The following is a 25,277-nucleotide window of genomic DNA, read 5'->3' as shown; positions in this document are numbered from 1 at the left end:
TTCTGGATTGCTTCTCTCAGGGTTGAGGACTTAGATCCTAGCAACTGTGGCCATGTCTCCCCCAGAGGGATTCCTGGGGGTTCTTTTTTCAACAAGATAGCTGCTTCTCTGGAGGAAGCAGATGACAGTCTGGAGCCATCCCAGGACCATTGATTGAGGCGCAGAAGGCCTGCACCTGTTCCTAATCAATCTGCACATGGAGTCAGGAGCTAAAGCAAAATACAATTCTTTCAAAGTTTTATTTTTAATAAATACAAGTATTTAGAAAAAGTACAGAAAATAAGAAAACACATTTCTGTGTACCTACCTCCCTGATTGAAGTTGTTAGCATTTTGCCATTTTAACTTCAAAACTCTGGTGCTCTTTTAAAAAAAAAAGAAAGAAACTTTAAGGCGAAAGCCTTCTCTCCCATGCTTTCTTCCTCTGTCCTTCTCAGTGGTGACAACTATCCCAAAGCTAGTGGGTATCATTCTCATGTGTGTTTTTGCATTTCTATTATATTTGCATGTATGCATAAACAATATAGAGTATTGTTCTGTGTGTGTTAATTTTAAAGGAATTGTAGCAGACCATCCTTATCTTCTTGAAACTTGTTTTATTTCTCTAATGTTTTTAAGGTTAACAAATGTTATTGTATGTATCTGTAGATATTTGTTTTATAGTTCTAGTTTGGATATTACCATTTCTGGTTTTATATGTAGAGATCTTATTTGGATTTTGTGAGAAGCTCAAAGAAAAGAATAGGTGTTGGTTTTGAGGCATGATTTTGCGTGTGTGTGTTTACTTGTTTTTAGTACCACACAATGAATCATATAAATTGTTTAATGAAATTTTATGTGAATATCAGTCTTTTATGATTCAGTTTGTTTTACAGTTTAGAGCAGTCATTTTTTAATCATATTAACACATGTACATACATATTCTTGCCTGTGTAAGGAATGAGATTATTTTGGTAACATATTTATTATTAAAGTAAAAGCTTAGTGAGGAAATTTGGAAAACACAGCCAAGCACAATGGAAAAAATATATATCTGTAATCCAAGCAACCCACAGAGATCCGATTAATATTTTTCAATCCTGAATTATAATGAAGATATAGTTTTATAACTTGCTTTTTACACTTATGTTTAAGTTTCTCTTCTGCAACATTAATTTTCTGCATTATACCTGTAAACCATAATTTTCTTAACTAATCACCTTTTCATTGAATATTTTATGTTTGTTTCAATTTTTGTTTTATTTTGTTAATGTTTGTTATAAATAATGCTGCAATGGACATTCCATATAAACTCTTGGATTTTTTATGATAATGTATTTTCTATGGTTTCAAAAAGAGGTTTCAATGCCAAGTAAGTTTGGAAACTGGGTCAAACAAAGTTAAACAAGTTTCTTTATTGTACAGCCTTTAGTATGCAAATGTACATGGTGGATCTCAAAAAGGGAGATTATTACCTGCAGTGTTTCTAATCCTTTGGAGTATTTTTATGATCATGTTCTAGTAGATTTTATGCAGGGTCAAAAGTTACCCGGATTTTAAAGCTTTGACTTACGGATTAAATAAGTTAATAAACCGTGCCTGGATATAATCAGCTGCTGTTTGTTAAGTCAAAGTTATGTAATAGTAAAGACGGTGATAATGATGATAATTAATATTGATTGAGAATTTACTCTGTCCTAGATTCGGCAGGAAGCGCTTAATATACATTCACCATTTGTTTGGTCTTTTCAGCGACCCTCTGAGAGGTGTAGGAACTTGTATTCTTGTTTTATGGTTGACGAAACTGAGGGTCAGGAGAAATTGAGTAATCCCAGCTGCCTCAGTTGTTATGAGGGTTGGTGACACATCCATAATCTTAATCTGTACGTGTTTTATTTTGTGGTAGAGAAGAAAAAGTTTGAAGTCCTGTATTTGATTCCTAGATATTCCACCTGTTACCTGAGTAATGCGAGTTGTTTTCCAAATGTCAGTCCATAGCAAAAAGGAAAAGTCAGAGTGTTACAAAGTCATTGTACATTTAATTTATAGTCTTAAAAATATGAGATTATATCTTTCCAACTTTTTGTAGATATTAGAATATGCTGTCTATTCTGATGATAGTGAACGATAGTATCTCTCTCTCTCTCTCAAAATGTTATTACCTGTCAGAATAAAAAGATGACAATCCTTATCCATCCTCAAGTTTGTATGTATGTATATATACATATACATATACATATGTATCTAAATATATACATATATTTAGAATGTACTTATTTCTAAAACCCCAAATACTGGGAACCTGGTCTAAGACAAATAAATCGAACTACGATTTCCTCATTTGAAAAATTCAGATAGCATCAGAGCCTCTGTGATGACTATTGATTATTAAGTGTTTTTTTAAAAAAATCGCGTTATAATTTCTATACCGATTGGTGTAGGAGTCCACATGACTCAATATAATGGCATTAACGGAAGGCGGGCAAGTGTAGATAAAGCGAGTCTCTCTCTTTCTCCTTGTGTATGTCTTGGATTCTGCCCTCCCCCCGCCCCCCGCCCTTCAGTGACACCGTGGGGATTTTTATACTCTCCAGAAATGGCAGTGTACAATTTTTGTGAAATAATGTAACTAAACATTATGTCGGAGCACATACTTCCTTGTACATTTTAAGAGCTGGGCACAAAAGATTTGTCCTTGACCTTGGATAAAACACGTTTTTTTGTCTGTTCTGCAAATTACTCATATTAGGACTTCTAGTCCCAAAAAGAATACTAAAGTTAATTTTTACTGTCACTTAATTTTTATTTCCTTTTTTCTTCTCTGATTCAGGTATTTTTAAAGATAGTAATTATGATTAGTAAATGAGAATCTTATTTGCAAAAAAACTTGAACATGGGGCTGTAAGGGTTGAATGAGAATGTTTATACTGTACTTCATGAACATAAGGTGTTACATAAAGCTAAGGTGCACTTATTTTTTTCTAATCAAATTTTTTATTCACCAAATTATTGTCTTCTTTTTTTTTTTTTTTATAAATTTATTTATTTATTTTTGGCTGCATGGTTTGTTTTTTTTTTATTAATTAATTAATTTATTTTTGGCTGTGTTGGGTCTTCGTTTCTGTTCGAGGGCTTTCTTTAGTTGCGGCGAGCGGGGGCCACTCTTCATCGCGGTGCGCGGGCCTCTCACTGTCGCGGCCTCTCTTGTTGCGGAGCACAGGCTCCAGACGCGCAGGCTCAGTAATTGTAGCTCATGGGCCCAGTTGCTCTACGGCATGTGGGATCTTCCCAGACCAGGCCTCGAACCCGTGTGCCCTGCATTGGCAGGCAGATTCTCAACCACTGCGCCACCAGGGAAGCCCTGTCTTCTTTTTAATTGAAGTGTAATTTGCATACAGTAATGTGTACAGCCTTAAAGGTACAGCTAGATGAATTTATATGTACCTGTGTCTTGTAACCACCCCAGGTGGAGATGTAAAACCTTTCTAATACCCCAGAAGGCTCTCTGTGTTCCTTCCCAGGCAGTATTGACATAGATTGGTTTTGCCTGATTTTGAACTTAATATAAATGGAATCACAGCTATGTATTCTTTTGCGTGTGATTTCTTTCACTCAGCATGCCTGTGTAATCCATCCATGTTGCGTGAATCAGTAGTTTGTTCCTTTTAGTTGCAATGCAATATTGTATGAATATACTATTACTAATCTATCCATTCTATTGTTGTTGGGCACTTAGGTTGTTTCCAGTTTGGGGATATTTGGAATAAAGCTGCTACAGACATTCTTGTGCATGGTTTTGGTGGAAATAAACACTCATTTCTGTTGGGTAAAGTAGAATTTCAGGTTCACAGGGCATACATATGTTTAGATTTACTAAATACCGCCAAACTTTTTCCAAAGTGGTTGTACCAATTAGACTTGTACCAGTAATGTAAGAGTTCCGGTTATTCTGTATCCTCACCAAGTCTTTACATTGTCAGTCCTTTACTTATTCTGATGAGTGTGTACGCTAAAGAAATGTAAAGTTGCCCAGAGCTGCATCCGTGTGTTCAGGCATGAGAACAATATAATACAAGAGGATTATAAGGCAGATTTTTTTAATTTGGAGAAATTACTTGGCCATAGTCTGAAATTCCTACATTATTTAGTTGTGTGATTCATTTGAAAATCCTGAAACGCTGAAGAGGTACTATGGAGGTTGGTTGACCTGATTGTATTCCTGGCTTTGAAACAACTAAGTGTGAGGTTTGGGCAAACCAGTCAATGTTATTGTCTTAAATTTCTTCATCTATAAAAAGGTGGGATTAATTAGATAATCCTAAATGTTTCATTTATTTCAAAATTTTTCTCAGTCATCTTGTATCCTTCTTGGAATAACTTTCTTCTTTTTTCCATTCTTTCTAATTCTTTAAGTGATCATAAATTTGCCTTTACATAATTATCATTCATTCACTCAAACAGCTCCAATTTTTTATAAGCCTTCTAGTTTCTGGTGCTGTCCTGGGCACTAGGGATATACAAGTGAATAAGACATTGGCCTACCCTCAAGGAACTTATAATCTTGTAGAGATGAAAAATAAGCAGTTATGTTTTGGAGTGGCATATTCTATTCAGAGGGAAGTAAAGGTTACTAATGGGGTATATGAAAGGGAAACTTAGACTTGAGGGCCAAGGAGAACTTTTCAGAGGAGCCATTTTTAACCTGCAACATTGTAGTTGAGTAGAGTTGGCCCAGTGACAGGCAGGGCCAGGACCAGGGCCAGGGCGAAGGAACAGCTTGTGCAGAGACTTGGAGGTGAGTAACTCCGTCGCTTCAAGGAACTCCAGGGGCTCAGTGTGGCTGGAGCAGAGTCAGGAACAGTGTCTACACTTGAGCTGCAGAGTCCCTCTACAGTCACATCGTGAGAACCTTTAAAGTTTGCCTAGAGTGACATGGTCAGATCTGGCTGCGCTGTGGAGAAGGATTGGAAAGGGCAGCCAGACTGGAGGAAGGAGACCAGTTAAGAGGATGCTGTCCTGATTCAGTAATGAAATGATGGTATTCACAGCCAGGTAGGGGCAGGCAGGATGCAGAAAAGTAGGTGGATTTAAGCAACATTTTGCGAATTGCCAGGATTTTGGAACTGGATGTAGGAGATGAGAACAAAGGAGATTTTAGGGATCATTTTCAGGTTTTTGGTTTGAGCATCATTCTGGTTATCCATTCCTGAATAACAAACTACCTTAAAACAGTGGCTTAATAACGGTCATTTATTTTACTCATGAATCTGGAGGTAAATTGGGTTCAGCTAGGCTGTTCTTGTTTTTCCCTTTTAAAAAAATTTTTATTGAAATATAGTTGATTTTGCAGTATCGTGTTAGTTTCAGGTATACAGCAAAGTGATTCAGTTATATATATAAATTTATTCTTTTTTTAGATTATTTTCCATTATAGGTTATTTATAAGATAACAGTTCACCCTTTTGAAGTGTACAATTCAGTGGTTTTTAATATATTCATGAAGTTGTGCAACCATCAACCCCATCTAATTCCAGAACGTTTTTATCACCCCAGAAAGAAATCCTGTACCCTCTAGCAGTCACTCCCCATTTTGCCCTCTCCCTAGGCCCTGGCAATCACTAATCTACTTTATGTCTCTCTGTGGATTTGTCTATCCTGACATTTATTTACATTTCATATAAAGGGAATCATATAATATGTAGCTTTTTGCATCTGGCTTCTTTCATTTGGCATAAAGTTTTTAAGATTCATCTATGTTTTAATAAATATCAGTACTTCATTTTTTTCTATTGCCTAATAATATTCTGTTGTATGGGTATGCCACATTTTACTGGTCCATTTATCAACTTATGGACATTGGGTTGTTTCCACAATTAGGCTATTATGTTGCTATGAATGCTCATGTGCAAGTTTTTGTGGGGACATATCTTTTCAGTTCTCTTGGGGTATACCTAGAGTGGAATTGCTGGGTCACATGGTAACTCTAGGCTTAACTTTTTAAGGAACTGCCAACCTGTTTCCCAAAGTGTCTACATCATTTTACCATCTCACCGCCAGTATACGGGGATCCAGTTTCTCTACATCTTTGCCAAATCTTGCTATTGTCTGTCTCTTTGAGTATAAGCTAGATTGTTCTTGCTCAGGATTCCTTATTAAGTTACCATCAGAGGGCAGCTGGGGGCCTCTCGTGGCTTCTTCGTGCACTGGTCTAGCATCTGGGCTGGGAACATGCAAATCTGGGGGCTGGAAAAGTGTGAACTCCTGCGGCATCTCTCTTCGCGCAGTCTTTCTGCATGAGGACTCGGGAGCGGCGCTGCTTACATCCAGCTGGAAGGCTCACAGAGTGCAGGTACCAAGAGAAACTGGTGGAAGCTGCTGGTCTTTCTAACCTGACCTCAGCAGTCATGCAGCATCACTTGTACCGCACCTGTTCATCAAGGCAGTCACAAAGGCACGCTTCGGGCCAAGGGCAGGAGACAGACACCACCTCTGGGTGGGAGGAAGTCAGAGGGTTTACGGGCATGTTTTAGGACCACGACAGGCATCAGGGAGGCTCAATGGGTCATGTACTGTGGTAGGTGACACTTGAAGGAATAGCACATGGAGAGGGAAAATGAGGACTTTGAGTCTGGAGTTTGCACTGCTTGTGGGAAGTCCAAGTTGAGATTTCATGTAAGTAGATGGGAGCTCAGAGGTGAGCCTTGGATGAGTAGTTAAAAATAATATTGTTACTCGCCATATATATGTACACTATATTATTAAATCATCATGTGGGAGGCATAGTGCTACGTATTTTTCATGCATGATTTATTACTATTGGGGTGGCCAAAAAGTTTGTTCGGGTTTTTCCGTAAGATGTAACAGAAAAACCCGAACGAACTTTTGGGCCAACCCAATATCCTTTTAGAGATTAGAAGACTGAGGCTTAGAGAAATTGTGTCATGCCTGTGATGTGATGTGTTCAGCCAGAATCTGAACCCAGGTCTGGCTAACGTCTGACCACTAACGTCTGACCATCCTAAACCACTTAGATGGTAACTGAAGCCAAGGTCACGTCCACGTCTGAGCTCGCCCAGGGAGGGTTGTGCTGAGTGGGGAGGGGAGAACCCGAGGAAGCCCAGTGCCTCGGTCAGGGCCGGCACATAGTAGGCACGCAGTTTTTGTGGGATCAGCCAAAGGAAAGTAATCTCAAGAGGGAAAGAGAGCTGCAAGGTTGGGAGAAAACCTGGAGAGTGTCCCGTTGAGCAGGCTGAGAAGGGAGACTTTCCAGGAGGAGGAAGTGGCCAGTTGTGTTAACTGTGGCCCAGAGATCCTGGAAGATAATGGCTGCACCGTGGGCGCTGGATTCGCGTCAATGGTGACCTTGACCAGAGGCTCTCAGAGGCCTGGTGGGAAGTGAGGAAATGATGCCGCTGCAGTTGAGACTGTCTAGAAATTTCACCATGAACGAGAAGAAGGCTAGGGCTGAAACTGGAGGGGGAGGGGACACTGAGTGGCGGCTTTCCTTTCTAAAGGGGACCGAACTTGAGATGATTAAATGCCGATGAAGTGGAACGTGAGGTCGTCTTGCTGAGCGTGACTGAAATATGGTGGCGGAGGGGCTTGAGCTGAAGTAGCTACAATGAAGAATGAGGGCCATGATGACCAGGGACACAGACTTTGTAGCTGTTTGGGTGTTGGTTTCAAGAAGGTGGGCAGTTAGATCGATAAAGATTGGGATTTTTCCAAGGTGAGTCAATGGGTGGTTAATGGGGTAGAGGAATTTAGGACACTGGCAAGAGGATGGCTGAAGTGATAGACCGTCGTGAGCTCTGAGTTAGTGGAAAGGAAGGAAGGGTGAGTAGAAAGTAGAGGATGCGAGGATGGGTGGTCCTGATGCGGATGAACAGCGGGAGTATTGGAGTTATTTGGAGTAACTGTTCAGAAAACTGGAGGGAGAGAAAGCTCATTGCAGGAGACAGTAAGGTGTATGAATTTAAGATTGCAGAGCGGCTCTCGGAGGGGAGTCTCCAGTGCGTGGCTGTGCGTGGCCGCGGGAAGGGTGGGGAGCTTAAGATGTAGAAGAGGAAACACAGCGCAGGTGCTGGATATAGCATCCTTGTGGTTGGCGAAGTCAGCAGGGCCAGGGCAGGACTTGGGCTGGAGCAAAAGGCTGAGGCAGATTCAGAAATCCTCAGTGGAAGAGGGGAAGGTTGGCCAATGTCCTTGACAAGGAGAGGCACACAGCACTAGATATTAGAGCTCATTGCCCGGAGTCTTGAAAGGAGTAGGGGAGGAGGAGTGCCCTGGAGATCCTCGAAGGTGACCTTGAGGGACTGAGTTAGGCCACAAGGTGGGGGGGCATTTAACGAAGTTCTGTAGGTGTAGAGGAGTTTGTTTCACGGTTGAGCGCTGCAGGCTTTGGGCTGAACCTGCCTGCCTGGCTCTACCACTCTAGCTTTGGCAAAGTTACTTAACTTCTCAATGCCTCACCTTCTTCCTCTGTAAAGTGGGGATAGTAAGAGTAACTACCTCTTGGGTTTGTTGTGAGGATTAACTAAAATAATACATGTATTCCAGAACAGTGCCTGACACCTCTTTCTCTGCCACCCCCTCTTACTGTCATCATAGCAACAACAACAAAAACCCCTTCACAGCGTTTATATTGGCAGGCACTTTCTAAGGACCCTGTGAGGTAGGTATCATTTCTATTTTTCAGATGTTACAACTGAGACATGGAAAGATTAAGCAACTTGTTGAAGGAAATACAGCTAGGAAGTGGCAGAGTCAGGCTTTGAACCCAGGAAGTCTTGCTTCAAAGCCCTCCCTCCTAACCAATATGCATAATTAATGCATATTAACTACACCACATCCTGACCTGCACCACCAAGACCCCTGGGGCAGAGGGCTCTGTGGAGAGACTGGGGAGGGAATGGACTTGTGCGAGGCTGGCTTGCTGGAGAGGAGACACAGAGCAGCGTGGGGTAAGGGTAACCGTGATCTGGAAGATGGTGCAGTCAGGCAGATGTTTTCCCAGAATAATTTGATCTAGCAGCTCCCTGGTCAAGGAGATGGGAGAAGGGAGGCCCAAGTTGGTTGTGTTGCAAGGAGGGAGTCCTAGTTCAGATAAATAAACCCACAGCTCAAGTACCTGATTCTTAAGACCCTCAGCCTACTTTTCCGCTAAGAGCGGTTGTACTTGCACAGGAGTCCTGGTCCCCAGTGAGTGAGGGGACGGGGCTCTCTCAAGGGACGCAGTGTGGACATCTGTCTCTCTCACACGGGCTGCATCTCCTTGGAGGGTGCCTGGGGTTTGGGTCCCTCAAAGCCCCTGGCACCAGTCTCCCAGGGCAGAGAACTGGTGGTTCGAGCTGCCGAGTCCAGAAGCTGACGAGGACGGCCCAGACCTTTCCACTGGACCGAAAGCCAGTCACAGGCAGCTTGTTGGGACCAGGAGTTGGTTTTGTGAAGGCAGCCTGCTTAGGGCTGTTTTGTCAGGGCAGCCTGTGAGCTAACCTGCATGTGACATATCCGGAACAATCGCATAGTAATCCGGATGCACTGTTAATAAAGCTGCAAAGACGTGTGTGAGCCTGGCTTCTGTCTAGTTAAAGTGATCACAGAGCGTCGTGTCGTAGAAATAATTTTTGGTTGGAGAGTTCACCTTTTCCCTCCTACTCTAATTTAAGCCTTCTCTCTTGCAGTCTTCCACTGCCAGAACTGAATTGAGGCTCCTTCCAGGGCTGCTCCTGGGGGTGCCATAGACAGTTAAGCTCACGGGACACCACACGGAGGTGCCTGGCCAAGGGGGCAAGCACACCTGCAATCCAGCCCCTGCCCAGCTTGCCAAGGTCCCCATTGTGCACTGGCACAGAGGTGCTAATGGGCCAGCTACAGCCCTGCCTCAGGCCTTGGTTCCTGTCTCTGTTACCGGACAAAGCACAGTGTGTCACAGTGCAGGGCTGGGCTGTGGGCCTCTTTGTGTCCCCAGAGCCCGACATAGGTACACAAGATAGCTGCTAAGTCAGTGGTTGGGCTGAGAGGCTGCACAGAGTAATATTTAAGGGCACTGACCTTGGGGTCGCACTCCCTGCATTTGCATTCTAGCTCTGTCACTTACCTGCTATGCAGCCTCTGTGCCTGTTTCCTCATATGCGAAATGGGCATAATAGTACCTACCACTCAGAGTTGAGTTAAAATATATAAAGCATTTAGTAGAGAGACTAGTACCATGAGCATGATAAAAGTGTTTGCTATTATTGAATTGGAACTTTCTTTATAAAACAAGGATTTATGGTACTATTGTCACCAAAAAGTTCCCACTCTGATTCTATTCATTTTTCCAATACCAGCTTTTCAAAAATCTTTCTGCCTCCACCTAATAAACATAGTACGGAGTAACTAGGTAACGATATTGCAGCTGCTTGTTGATGGGTTAAGTGTCAGCTATTTCTGATTTATAGGGGTGAAAGGTCCTGGCATGGCAGAGGGTGGCCCACATCTCTTCAGGCCAATTCTGCCTACAGCTGTTACATAAGTTTGGCCAAATGAGCCAACTTACTTTAAACTAAGTGGGCAAGTTTTCTGAGGTCCTACTGTAGAATTACACTCTTGTTTGGAACTTTCAGCTTCTCTTTTGTTGGAATCAAACAGTTTGAGAGTCAAATTTCTGCTTGTGAGAACTTTTTTCCTAGCATGTGATTGGCCAGCTCTCTTCTCCCTTCTTCCCTTACAAATGTTTCCTGAGAGGCGGCATGTCGTAGACCAGTGGTTCCCCAACCTTTTTGGCACCAGGGACTGGTTTCATGGAAGACAGTTTTTCCACGGATGGGTCAGGCGGTGCAGGAGCTGCCCTCACTGGCCCTGCCGCTCCTCGCTGGGCCCATCCCGCCGGCCGAGCGCCTCAACCACTGGCCCAACTGCATCCTGCTGGCCATGTTCCTCATCTACTACGTGCAACGGGCCTTGATTTCCCCCTTTTCAGATCCGAGGAGGAAAACCCACACCATTGTACGCCTTTATATTGGCATTCGTGTTCTGCACCTATAACTGGCTACTTGCAGAGTAGATACCTGAGCCCGTATGCAGTGCATGCTGGCGACTGGCTCACTGACACCTGATTTCTAACAGGTTTTGTCTTGTGGTTGATAGGCATGCTGATAAACATCCATTCAGATCACGTCCTAAGGAATTTCAGGAAACCAGGGGAGACTGGATATAAAATACCAAGGAGGGGCTTGTTTTAATACATCACTGCAGCCAGCTACTTCAGGCGGTAATGCTAGCGATGGGGAGCGTCTGATGAGGCTTTGCTTACTCGCCCGCCGCTCACCTCCTGCTGTGCGGTCCGGTTCCTAACAGTGGGCCCAGGGTTGGAGACCCCTGTTGTAGACGACAGAGCAGTGAGCTGATTTATTGGATAATGTCGTCATTTTGAATGTTTCCTGAATGTCATTGTGCTAGATGTAGAGAGCCTCTTGTGATGATTGAAGTTCTTTTCCTCTCTGCTTTATTTCACATAGAAATATTGTACATCTATGTTGTTCACCAGTAATATTTCTCGTAATGTAACATGATTTTCCCCATGATGTGTTGGGTTTTCGAGATGCGTGTTTTAAAGACCGGGTCATTGAGATAGGATTATTTGGTCATTCCTGGGCTTCCTTTGGGTTTCCTGACTTTTTCAGGGCTCCTGTGAGCTGGCCCTGGGCTGTGGGCAGGATTACAGTACATCATGAGCCTGAAGGGGAACTGTCCTCTATCATTTCTGTGGATTCAGGCTGCAATTTTTTTGCAGCCTGAGTGTGTGGGAAGTAGATTCCTGTGCTAGTGATGTTTTACTTTTCTCCCAAATATGACTTTATTTGGGGGGAATGCCTAACTTTATTGGTCATCTTTGAAAATACCCATAGGTGGATATTTTCCATATCTTGACTTCTAAGTACTCACTTCTTACTGAACTTTATTGTAAATAATTATGTGAGTTTAATATCCACTTTGAATAGTTTCAGAAAACGGACTCAGTAAAAATTTTCTCTTTTGATTCCCATGTCAAGAAGTGAGATCTTCAGCTCCTGATTTTAAAGCTCTCCAAATCAGATTCTTTGTTACCTAGGAGAGCCACAAGTATAATGAAACAAGTTGCTAAAAATGTTGAAATTATAAAGAGCTGTGTAAGAAGTGATGCATATTTTAATTCTTTGTACAAAAGTTGTCTTGAATAAACAGACGTAAAAATGCATGATTGTGAAGAAATCATGGGGATAAGAATCAAGATTTAACAAGCTCATTGATGGTTTGAATCTCTCATCTGTTTTAAAGCAATTCTCTTTTTCCCAGATCCAGAGTGCTTAAGAGTTCATCTCTGAGGCAAAGATCATTTATCCCAATTGCTTTATATTATTGCAGTGAGTGACTTTAAAACAACAGCAGTAACAGCAAATGAATATTCTTTTAAGAGTGGGTATGGGTGCAGATATAAACAACAAACTAGTGGTTACCAGTGGGGAGAGGGAAGGAGGGGAGGGGCAAGATAGTAGGGGATTAAGAGGTACAAACTATTATGTATAAAATAAGCTACAAGCATATATTATACAACATGGGAAATATAGCCAATATTTTATAATAATTACAAGTGGAGTATAACCTTTAAAAATCATGAATCACTATATTGTACACATGTAACTTATGTAATATTGTACATCAACTATACTTCAATTAAAAAAGTCTCACGTTAAATAAAAATAAAGAACTTTCAATTTAAAAAAAGTGGGTGGGTAGCATTTTCCTGGGTATTCAAAATTAGCAAGGACTTTTGTTTACTCAACAACATTTCAATCAGTGTTGATCTGCTTGAAATGAAACATAGTAACTTTAGGTCCTCTATTTTAATTCAGATGTACATCCCTGTGTTCAAATACCTAGTTACAGCAAGAAGAGGATCTGCTAGGTTTTAAAATAATTTTTTGAAAGGTATATGTCAGAATAGTTTCGGGAAAAGAAAAGCCCTACTCTCCTTCCCTTCCCCCGTATCTTCTCTTTCCTCTTCCTATCTAACTTTCCTCACTCCACAAATACTTATTTTTTTTAACAGTAATTTTATTAATCTCTTTAATTATTATAATTAACACAATAACAAATTGCCATAATTTGCTAAGTTACAGTTTTTAGCAAACGGAAGACAGGTAGGCAAGATAGAACAAGATGTCTTCCTATGTCAGTCATCCATCCAGGGCATGCCAGTGTAGTAGTAACCATGCATCAAATGCTGACTTAACCCAAACTTTTGGTCACTCAGATAAAAAAGCACCAACAGAAGTAAAATTCACAGTGAGCCTCTCTGACTCTCAGACAAGCAACTTTCTGGCCAGGTACACCTTCTAGAACACAGGGGCCCAAATCAGTCAAGACTTGCTCAGATTTTTGAGTTTTCTAGAGGAGATCCTAAATATTTGTTTTATGGTTTCAAGTAATTAGTCAGTCAGAAAAAGGGCCAAAGATTATTTGATCATAAAAATTTCCCTGCGAAAGCATTCCATTTTTAGTTAAAATGAAGCACAACCACCATCAGAAAATGTTTCTAAAACACTAAGAGACTCTAAAAACCACTAACACGGAGAATACGGTTTCTACATGAAAACTCGTTGGGGGGAGCCGTGGTTGGGAAGGTGAGCCAGGAGAAGTGTGGGAGGGAGCTGACGGGGTGTCCCGGGGGCCTGGGGTGCAGGGGCAGGAGGGCCTGCTCCTTGCCCAAAGGTGGCATTTGGACAACATACAGGACACAGCATCAGGTGTGTCCTGAAGGCCCCTGTCACCTAGCATCCTTAGCAATCATAAGACTCTCTCCACTTCCTCTTTCAGTTCCCACCTCTATAAATGTGGCAGCAACAGAGGCAGTGCCTTCCCAGGAGAGGTGGGGTCTTTACCATGTGTTCGTTAGATTTTCACAGAAGGGTCAAGAGATTCAACAGCCTTCTAGTGGGGAGATTTCTTTTACATATCTGGCAATAAGTAGTACATTTTATTACTGCCATTTATCTCCATGGAGTTTTTGAGTGCATCTAAAATAAGAAATTCTGCTTCAAGTTATAGTTTTGAAATACTGAGAGGTACTTAAAAAGAGCCTTACAAAAAAATTCTAATTCTACCTAGAAGAAGGTAGAAAAACCAACCCAGGCCAGAGACTCCTGATGGCTCATGGCGAGTCGCCCAAGACGGGAGGGGTGCCCTGCAGCACCTTTGTGTTCCTAGCCCAGGACCTCCAATAAGTCCCTTTTGTGGGGGACACAGCAGACTGCTCCTTAAGAATGCCCCCAGTACCCTGTCCTGCCAGTGGAGTCACCTGGTGGACCAGGCTGCAGCATGTGCCAGAGGCCCTTTGCACCAGCCTCTGCTGGGCACCCCCTTTCTCTGTGCACAACTTCTCTGCCTGCCCAGCACCCAACAGTGAGAGGCTGTGGGTACACTGTGGGTACCCAGGCCTCTCCGACCTAGTGGGATGAAAGGGACACAAAGACAGAACATGCCTCCATGGGGAGGAGGGGGTGACAAAGCCTTTGACCTTAAACCCATTGCTGTAGGGGGTTGTGTAAACGGTACAGAAACGTTTTGGTCCATAGAGGCAAACCCAGAATCAGAGGAGGATCAGCCGCAATTACAGAATTCCGGATTCCCGACCTGGTATGCAGCAACATAGTTCAACCTGCAATTTCAGTTTGATTAGACTGTTATTAGGTAGCTTACAAATTTGCTAGGGGAAAAAACCCCTTGAGCAATCTTGAAAAAGATGAAATAGCAGGAAAATTACAGAGACATAAATTTATTTATATAATCCCAAGAGAAACATCATCGAAAAGCTTCAAGTTGAAGATAATTCCATTGACAATGAACTTAAAACAAAAACAGAATCATAATTTTTCTGAATTTTGGATAATCTTCAAATATCTCATGGTACCCCTGGTGGTGCTGCTGAGCCCTGGTGAACAGGACACAGAAGGTGAACAGAGCGAAAGCCCAGCCTTGAATGGACCAGCTGGCGAGGGCGTAGACGCATCACTGGACGACTTCGTGGAAGTAGCTGCCTGCAGTGATGTATTAAAACAAGCCCCTCCTTGGTATTTTATATCCAGTCTCCCCTGGTTTCCTGAAATTCCTTAGGACGTGATCTGAATGGATGTTTATCAGCATGCCTATCAACCACAAGACAAAACCTGTTAGAAATCAGGGGTCAGTGAGCCAGTCGCCAGCATGCACTGCATACTGGCTCAGGTGTATCTACTCTGCAAGTAGCCAGTTACAGGTGCAGAACACGAATGCCAATATAAAGGCGTACAATGGTGTGGGCTTTCCAACTCGGATCTGAAAAGGGGGAAATCAAGGTCCGCTGCACGTAGTGGACGAGGAACATGGCCAGCAGGATGCAGTTGGGCCAGTGGTTGAGGCGCTCGGCCGGCGGGATGGGCCCGGCGAGGAGCGGCCGGGCCAGCGAGGCAGCTCTTGCACCGCCCAGGCAGCCTGCGCGGGCAGCCGGAAGGCGGAGCGCGCTAACGCGTAGCGCCCTAGGGCGAGCCCAGCAGCTTCGGCAGCACGTAGCACAGGAAGCCCGGGGCGCACTCCAGGTAGGCGAGCGCGTTCAGCAGGAACGGCTCAGCCAGCTCCACTGCGGGGCAGCCGTTCCTGCTGAACGCGCTCGCCTACCTGGAGCGGCAGGCGTGCTCCGGGGCCCGGCCGCCACGGGGCCACTTACAGGGCCGCTCTGGGAGGTGGGGCGGGAGGCGCGGTTACCTGAGGTCTGCACCGCCCCCAAAGCCCCGTGGCTGAATCCGCCCCGCACTGGCGGCCCCGAAGCAGCCCAGGAATACTTACTGAGCAATGCTTAATTTCGTAGGCACGTGGGCATCGTAGACAATACAGGGATGAATCTTTTAGCTACTGCACTATAGCCCGTAACATTGAAAGTAACACAGTCCTTTGCTTGTGGAAAAACACTGGATGATGGATTAGAACAGGGTGGACACACTTTTTCTGTAAAGGGCCAGCTAGAATATTTTAGGCTCTGCAGACCGTACGGTCTCTGTCTCAGCTACTCACCTCTGCCGTTGTTGCACAAAAGCAGCCATAGATGGACGTGGCTGTGTTCCACTAAAACTTTATTTGCAAAAAGCAGGCAGTGAACCAGATTTGGCCCATGGATTGTAGATTGCCAACCGCTGGACTGGTAAAGTAGGATTTACTTCTTTGAAGAAGAGAGGCAGTATTTCACTATTTTTCACTGACATCAGAGTTTTGGTTTTTGTACTTGCAGGATACCTTTAAAGAAGGAGGCAGTGTGATCAGTGGCTTAGGTTATTAGAAGGATGTAAATAATATCCCGTATTGAGTCTCCAGAAGGCAGACTACAATGAGAGGGTCAAAATTATAGGAACGTAGGTATTGGTGCAGGGTAAGGAGGAACTTTCTTGTAAGATTTTTTTTTTTTTTTTTTTTTGTTTAATGGCTGTGTTGGGTCTTCGTTTCTGTGCGAGGGCTTTCTCTAGTTGCAGCAAGTGGGGGCCACTCTTCATCGCGGTGCGCGGGCCTCTCACCATCGCGGCCTCTCGTTGCGGAGCACAGGCTCCAGACGCGCAGGCTCAGTAATTGTGGCTCACGGGCCTAGTTGTTCTGCGGCATGTGGGATCCTCCCAGACCAGGGCTCGAACCCGTATCCCCTGCATTGGCAGGCAGATTCTCAACCACTGCGCCACCGGGGAAGCCCTCTTGTAAGATTTATTCATCTGCCTTGAATAGGAAATGACAAAGTAGAAGCTGTTCCCCACCTGTCAGGGACATTACGGAAGGGGTTCATGCACTGTGTAAGAAGGAGAAATAGAGGCAAGGTTCCTCTCAACTTTCTGCCTACTTACCAGTTGGTCCTAATATATCAAGCAATTTTGCCTCACTTTACCGTGAGTTACTTAAAATCATTGTGATGTAGGGGTGGATTTCATTTAATCTTGGAATTCTTTTTTTTCCAACCAATTTTATGCAGAACTCAGATATACAAAACAAATGTGATATTTTATTATATGTGATTTTTACAAATTTATGCTCATGATATTTACTTATGTGTTTTATAGCTGTATTACATATTATCATTGAGGACAATGAAGCTGTTTTGATAAACACAGAACTGAATTTAGATGTAGATGAATGTCATTTCGATCCATTTAGATGAATGAGAACTGAAGGTTCATCTTCTAGTTCATTCAGTTACACATTTTGTTTTTTTTGTGTGAGGTTAAGGAAGAACAAGATTCTAATAGAATCATAGCTGCAAGTGTTACAGATATTAAAGTAGCTCAATTCTAAATTACTCTTCAATCAGAAGGCAGAATATAGGTTTTATTCTGAGTCTACCAACCCCCACTGCCCGCCAAAAAAAGATCACTCTGGCAGCACAAGTTAATGTGTGGGCATTCTCCAGTGTGTTCAAATTTCATGTACAGTATATTTGAATATGTATTTTTTTTCATTTCAGTCTCTAAGATAATAAAAATTCAGTTTCGTTTAAAAAAATATTTCTCAAATATCCAGCTGCCTTTTTGGAACCGTATCTGGGGAGCAGAGTTTGAAAACCACAGGTTTAGAATTAGACGTGGGCGGAAATCTAAGTTCTGCTACTTACTTGCCACATGCTGGTAACCCTCAGTTTTCCACCTGAAAGATAGGCCTAGAAATACCCACCTTGCTCTAGTTGTGAGGACTGAGTGAGCGTGTAAAACACCCAGCACATAGTAGTCTCCTAATAAATGTCTTCTTTTTTTTTTTTTTCTTTCCTGTGACTTAAAACATAATCACAGCCCTTCTTTTAAATTATATTGTGTGTGGATGCATTCGATTTCAATAGGTATGGTTTCATTTGCCTTTACTAGAAATTTTCACCATCTTAAAGGAACGCTTGACTGACTAGGATCTCTGCCTGCAGAAATGCCAATTGCTCCCCCAAAAGGAGTGGGTTTGGGTGGGCCCCTCACCCTGTTGTGGTTGTGATTCCATCTTCTGGCCTGCAAGTGAAGAGGAGTTTGGAGCGATCCACCCTCCCAGGTGGAGGATAAGAATTTAAGAGGCTTGCTTATTCACACAATCAGAAACAAGGGCAGTGAGTGTGCACGCTTTCCTTATTAGATTTTTATGCCAACTGCCCCATCTCTGTCTGGTCTCTTTAGAAATTAGCAGTAAAAGCCATGTACCAGAAGGGCCAGTGTGCACACCTTTGGAGAAGCAAGGATGTGAACAGCAAGGAAATGAGGGAGGGCTTGTGCCACTTGGCAGCCAGACTGTAGGGATAAGGAGAAAATCCACAAGACTCAGGAAAAGTAGTGTCCCTTGAAAAAGAAAAGAGAAATAGGCTGAGTCCTTAGGAACCAAAAGTAGTGAGATCCCAGCAAGCCAAGCTGGGCACGGGTGGCCTTGGGATTTCACAGAAAACCCCCAGTAGTTCCCTGACCATTTCAACTGGGGTCATTTGTCTTCAGCAAGTGAAAGTGCTGTGGCTGTTCATATAAGTTTCAGGTTTACGGGTCTCAGGTGCTGAGTGGCCCAAGGAAATTGGTCCTGAAGCCAGGGCCCAGAGGCAAGCCAGACAAGATGCTGGGGGCCTGGGAGGTTGTGGTAGTGAAGTCGAGTTTCATTTAAAATTACTCTTAAACTAACCAGTGGTCTTAAGCAGGAGGTGATAGGACCTGATCTACGTTTTGAAATCTTGCTCCGGCTGCTGCAGGGAGCCTGGATTATACAGGGCGGGAGGGCAGCTGGGAGGAGGACCTGTTGGTGAAACTCATCCATGTCCTAGATGTGGGTGGCTTGGTCTGGGCGTCCGCGAGTTAGGATGCCTTCTCCTTGCCAAGCCCCCGAAGCTTGCTTACTTAATCCGGTAAGGTTAGTGGTATTAGGAGTAGTCCTTTCTTTTCATGCCTGAGAACCAGCTGTTGCAGTTCAGGGCGGCTAAGTTTTATATGGTCACACCCTGAACGACTTGAACCCAGGTCAGTCTAAACTCAAAGCTCACACTTCCCTTTCTTCCCTTGCCACAGTCAGAAAAACCAGAGGGCAAGTCCAGATTGTCCAAGTCATAAACCAATAGGAGGTTTTTTGATCCTTTAAACAATTGAACCACATTCTCCTGTAACCAGTGTTTCTTTCTGGGCGGTACAATAATTTTTATAAGTTAAGATGGAGCTATTGATCTAGAAAAAGGGCATGACCATTTAAATATTTTGAGGACTTTAAATATAGGTTTGACAATATAAGCATCATGCTCAAGGTAGAGGCTTAAAAATGTTCAAAGACACAATCCCTAAATGACAGTTTCTAAGGTTTTCTAACCAGAAGGGCAGTGCCGAAAAGTTGTTATTCATTTGATTATATCCAAAAGGAGAGAGAGGGAAAACGAGGATAACTCCATGTTCTGGAGAATTAAAAAATATAATTTTCCTTATGATTCTAAATAATGGTGCTCCTGAGTGTCTAGTGAGCAATGCATTACAAACTGGATGCCTATCATTATAAAACAACATCCGTGAAACATTAATAATATTGAATATTAAAATGTGATAATTGAATAATAAATTTTTACATAAGGCAGACTAAAACCTCTTCGGTTTAAACGTAGATGTAAATTGCCTAGGTGGACAGTAATATGAGGTCTGGCTAAAATGAATGGGTTTCCCTTTTGCCTCTGGTTCCGGGTCTGTGTGGGCAAAGTGCTGGGAGCTAAGCCCTATGCTTTGGGATGTTTCTTCCTTTGGGGAGTCTCAGGCTTAGCGTCCTGGTTTTCAGTGATTGCAACGAGAAGTCACATTTCTAATGTGGAGGCCGCAGGAAGAGACACCAGGAGTATGAAATAAGGCCAGAATCAAGGGTGTCCAGAGAAGCTGATGGCAGAGTGCATCTCCTGGGGCCTCCAGTGTCCTCGGCCCCTTAGTGCAGATGCTCTGTGCTCTGGAACACAAGCACACAATTAAAAAAATTAAAAAAATAAGCAAACACCAATTTGGAGCTTACTGTGTTTTCTCTTATAACTCACTTAATCCTCATAGAACCCTCTAAGATAGGTAGTACTGTTATCTTCACTTTACAAATAACAAATTAAGATGCAAAGAGGTTAAGTACCTCACCCAGGGCCCCAGAAATAGTAAGTTGTATGGTCGGGATTTGATTCAAGGAAGTCTGACACCCAACTCTGTGCTTTTAATGGCTGCCTGATGGCTTAATATCTGTGAACTGTTGAATTGAGTGTCTGGTGCTTTGACTTTTCAGGATAGAATACTGTGTTTGCTTATGCCGGGGATTTTCAGAGTTAAGTTGCTGAAAGCTTTTCTGGGATCCCTTATTTTATTGTCTGTAATATTGTTAGAATTACCACATCTGCTTTCAAAATTAGTAATACCCCCAATCTACTGCCTTCTGAACATTCTATTCATTTATTTTATTTTTCTTCATAGCACTTATCACCATCTACCTTGATTTATTTTTGCTTTTGCCTGCCACCCCTGACTAGAGTGCAGGCTTCTGAGCCTTGTGTACTGCTTAGTCTCCAGCAAGGAGAACCCTGCCTGGCACAAAGGAGATGCTCAGTACAGATATGAAGATTCATGTCAAGTACATTGGTGCCTTCACCTTGGCCATCTAAAATCCTTGAGCCTTTCAAAAGGCTTGCCTCTCCATTCCACCCTTACTGCATGGGGCAGTGAAACATCTCAGGGGCATCAGGAGCCTGGAAGTTGTAATACTAAGGCTGAGCTCTTCTAATTGTCATGTGTATGGAAAATTCTTTTGCTTAAAGTTAATGAGAAGGACCTCTTACCACCTTAAAGAAAAGACCTCTTTCCACCTTAAAAAATATACTTCATGTCTCCCAGAATCCTCTGTACTCTTAAAAATCTATTCCACTCCTTATAAATCAGAATTGGGCAGACCTCTGCCATGCATGAGGGGGCTGGTGCCTGTGTTCAGTTTCTGGTGCCCAGATACCTTTTCCTAGGTACTTAGAGTAGAATACTCTAGCTGGGAAAAGGCTTTTCTGTCTAGAAGGTCACAGGGGCTGTCAAAAGTGTTATTTGTGGTAGGTCAGAGATACTGCATTCAGCATGGGTTTTTATTGGCCTTTAGTAGTCAGAATATTTGTTGAACTCTGAAATACTTGTGAACCTGCTTTACAGTTTGTTTGACTTCATTTGCCTTCATTTGTTCTTAACGATTAAAAGTATGGGCTCTCAAGTCCAAAAGATTTGGGTTCAAATCCAGGTTCTGTCACATTACTAGCTGGTATCTGTTTCCCCATCTCTAAATTGAGGCTAATAATACCACTGTAAATCAGAACACATCACTCTTCCATTTAACCGTTTTAAGGGACTATCCCTCTTGCTGAGATGACGTTGTCTCAACCACTGTATCAATTAGGATTGGAATTGTTTGGAAAATAGTGGCTTTGACAAGATAGATTTTTTTAAAAAATAAATTTTTATTTATTTATTTATTTATGGCTGCATTGGGTCTTTGTTGCTGCATGCAGGCTTTCTCTAGTTGTGGTGAGCAGGGGTTACTCTTCGTTGTGGTATGTGGGCTTCTCGTTGCAGTGGCTTCTCGTTGTGGAGCAGGGGCTCTAAGAGTGCAGACTTCAGTAGTTGCGGTGCATGGACTCAGTAGTTGTGGTGCACGGGCTTAGTTGCTCTGCGGCATGTGGGATCTTCCCAGACCAGGGATCAAACCCCTGTCTCCTGCATCGGCAGGCAGATTCTTAACCACTGCGCTACCAGGGAAGTCCCGACAAGACAGATTCTTTTTCCCCCCCTTAGGTAGGTAACTCCAGAAGTCATTAGGTCCCCAAGATGCTTTTGCTTTTGTGTGTGGACTCTAAACTCATGGTTCAAAATTGCTGCCAGAGCTCCTGCCACCACTTCTGCATTCCAGGCAGCAGGACAGAGAAAGGGCAGAAGAGTGTACTTCCCTCATGGGAGACTTTTGGGACTTTCTGATTATATTTAATTGACCAGAACTTGGTCACATTGCTATACCTAGCTGCAAAGGAACCTGGCGAATATATCATTTTTTCACTCAGAAACAGAATTCTCTGCAACTACATTCAGCCATTCCTCACATACCTGTATCTCTCTGGGTCCACTTCTCTTGAGATTACTAGCAAGGGTATTCTTCTCTGCTTTGTATATCTTTTCTGTATAGTTTCCTTTATTCATACTTTCGGCTTCCTCATACATTTAGGTTCCTATGATTCTTCATGGTCATGAAGTTACTTAATGCCTTTGTTTTTTGTGTTCTCTCAGTTTCACTTCCTACTGCTAACTGCTTCATCTTCTCAGTACTTTTCCATTCATATTTTGGAGAGCGAGAATGATTGGTCTAGGCTAGCCTAGCTCTTCCTCCTGGGCCCCTCCGTGGTTATTGGCCAGCTGGAGGACGGACGGCCCACTAATTTAATCAGCTGTGGTGATCTTGCTTATGGGTCTTTTTATCTGCAAGCGTGTGCAGGCAGAGCAGGCTTTATAATGTGACCAGCATGCTTGCTCCTTCACAAATGGAACTTCCTTTGGCAGGGAGTTAGAGATAAATCTTAAAATGATAAACCTTAAAATTAAAAATCTTAACATGAATGAATTTTAGATAGTGTGTAGACAGTCAACAAATATCAGTAACTGACATCTGATTGAGAAGTGATTATTTAAAAGTACGGGAGGGTATTTAAGGCACACACCAGTATTCCTCAAATGCTTGCGTATCCTGTGATATTTCTTGCTTTTATTCATGCTGTCACTTTTATCTGGAATGATCTTTTCCTCTTCCGTTACTCCCTTTCTCCTAGCTAACTCCCAATCTTTTAAGACTATTTGGGGATCCCCCCCTACAAAGTCTTTCTGACACTCCTGTAATGGGTTCGGTGCTCCTACTCAGGTTCTCTAAAACTCTTTGTGCATACCTCTTATTATGCTGGACATGTTTATCATGCCATTCTCTGTCACAGGTCTGTTAAATAACTGCTCTCTCCTGAGCTGGAAGACTGTTGATGCCAGGGTTGGTCTTATTTATCGTTGTATGTCTAATATCTGCTTGCCTAGCAATGCCTGACACATTAGTGATGCTCAGCAAAATTTTTTTCTTTTTCTTGGATTGAAATTTTTTTTTATCCTCAGTTCATGACAAAAAGTAAAAGGAATAAATCTGCCAAGGTAAATTGAACTAATTATTTTAATCTGGTAAATTAGAAGGGCATTTCTTTCCTGCTTCCAATACTTCTTTAATCAGAATTTTCAGAAAGAGAACTGTTCTTATCTTCAGTATTGAGCCAAGATTCTGCTCTTGTTTAGAAATTACACATGACTTTTAGTGCCGTTTTGCAGAAGATTGGCTAAAATTTTGCCGGCATGAGATCTATAGATTCCGGTATGACTGTTTATGCTTGTGTTTGATTCTTTTTGCTAGGTGACTTTTCAAATCTCTGAGATTATTTCTGCTAGATGTCTTTTCAAATATTTGCATTTGAATTTCACAAAGAGATCATGTGCTGAAGATATTATTTTTTAACAGGTGAGGGCAGTGATTCCTTTTTGGATTAACTGGTTGAACCCTTACATACTTCATCCCTGGACAGTTGTAGATTGCTTGGGAAGTATAGATGCTCTTGGGATCATGGTGGTACCGTTACAATCGAAAACATTTTGGAAAATGCCGAAAGACCAGTTTTGCTAGTTTTGCTTTAGACGGAAATGTTTCTTTCCAGGTTGATTATCACTATCCTTTTTCCTAGCCTGAGGAAGCTATAACATAGACGTTGAGGAGCAAACTCCTCCACGTTTTGTAAACAAAAATTCATTTTATTTTGTAAATACAAGTTTGAGTTTTTTAGAAAAGTTAACTTATTTCCCAATGGGAAAAATAACCTTTCAAGTGTGCCAAGGGAGTTGTTAAATAATGCACTGTTAATGTTTTCAGCGGCTACGCTAAAAGAAGGCGATGCGGGTTCTGAAGTCGGTGGCGTTCCCAAGGGTTTGTTTCTGTGTCTGGAGGAGTGACTACAGCATAATGACAGATGTAATCTTTACTCAGAGACGATTCCACCCACTCAGGACTCTGGAGCACCTACGCACCTTGGAACGCACTGAATTGATCTCTCCACAGTTTCCCAAATCCTGCACCTTTGCCTCCAGCCCACTTGTTTTGGGATGCTGTCAAGAGAAAATGCTAGATCTTAGCTTTACTTGGGAGTAGGTGATCCAGGCATGGGCCTCATTTGAAGGTGATTTACTGCTCTCCCTACCCCCGTCTTGTCACCCCAGTTCTGACACATACTCGCAGTACTCAGAAGCGTTGACTTGGCTATATTAACCTTTTATTTTCATCACACGCAAAATTACAGAGGAGAAAATAAGGAAACATGACTGTCACCTTGCCCTATATCAGAATGAGGGATTGCATGGCACATCAAAATATTCTAAAAACAGCTCCTTTAGAAAAAGAAAATTAATGTGTTTTTTCATCCCCTGATGGAACGGAAATTTGTTATACCTTGAAATCAAGTTTTTTCCAGACTGTGTAGTATTTTCTGCTGTCTTGTTGAAGATTTTTTTCTCCTTTATTTTCATGCTTACCTTTTGAAATTTCTTAGGGAAAACAACAGTAAAATGTAAGTAATCATATTAATTTCAAATTGAGTATTCGTTTTCTCTTTCTCGGGATTAGACTTTTTTTTCTGTAGCCCTGTCTTAACAGATTTTAACCCATCTGTGACTTGTTCTTGACAGCACTTCTTTTTTGCACTTTCATCAGATGAGGCAGCAAAGAAGGTGAGATTATTCTGAAGGTTATTGCTTTTGAAATAATATCCTTTCGTTCTTCCTCAGGCGAGTCTAGATGGAGATTTATGAATGCTGATATAGAGGCTACTGGGTCAGAGTTTATCTAGGGTAGAGATCCATTCTTTCCTTGGGGATGATTACTCATCTTTCATTCCAAGCTATGCGTTCTGTCCCCTGGGTTTTTAAAATGGGTTCTTGCCAATAGAGCATCTATATACGGAAAGAATATGAACTAATCATTTAAAATTTATAACCATTTCCTATAGCGTGACCCAAAGAAGTTTCGTCATGCTTTTAAATATCTCTTTTTATTCGACTCCCTCTAATGAGAGTAAAGAAGACCGTTCCTGAGAACATTACTGTTAGAATGAATTTGGAGTTTGAGCAATGGATGTGCTGCTTGGTTTGAGGTCAGATGTTCAGGGATAAGGCAGTATTTGTAAGGATTAGAGGTTAGAGAGAAGGAGGAAATACG

General features: G+C 42.4%; 1 protein-coding gene and 1 pseudogene across 2 annotated transcripts in view; one reads left to right on the top strand and one right to left on the bottom strand.

Annotated features, from left to right (window-relative positions):
- ARL15 (ADP ribosylation factor like GTPase 15) overlaps positions 1-25,277 on the top strand; it is a 419,067-nt gene that overhangs the window by 6,996 nt on the left and 386,794 nt on the right. The window lies entirely within an intron of this gene.
- Positions 14,799-16,784, bottom strand: LOC118891930 (annotated as a pseudogene).

Source organism: Balaenoptera musculus, chromosome 3, assembly GCF_009873245.2.
Source record: "Balaenoptera musculus isolate JJ_BM4_2016_0621 chromosome 3, mBalMus1.pri.v3, whole genome shotgun sequence".
NCBI lineage: Eukaryota > Metazoa > Chordata > Mammalia > Artiodactyla > Balaenopteridae > Balaenoptera > Balaenoptera musculus.
The sequence above is the reverse complement of the archived record's forward strand: the minus strand, read 5'-3'. Positions and strand labels throughout refer to the sequence as shown.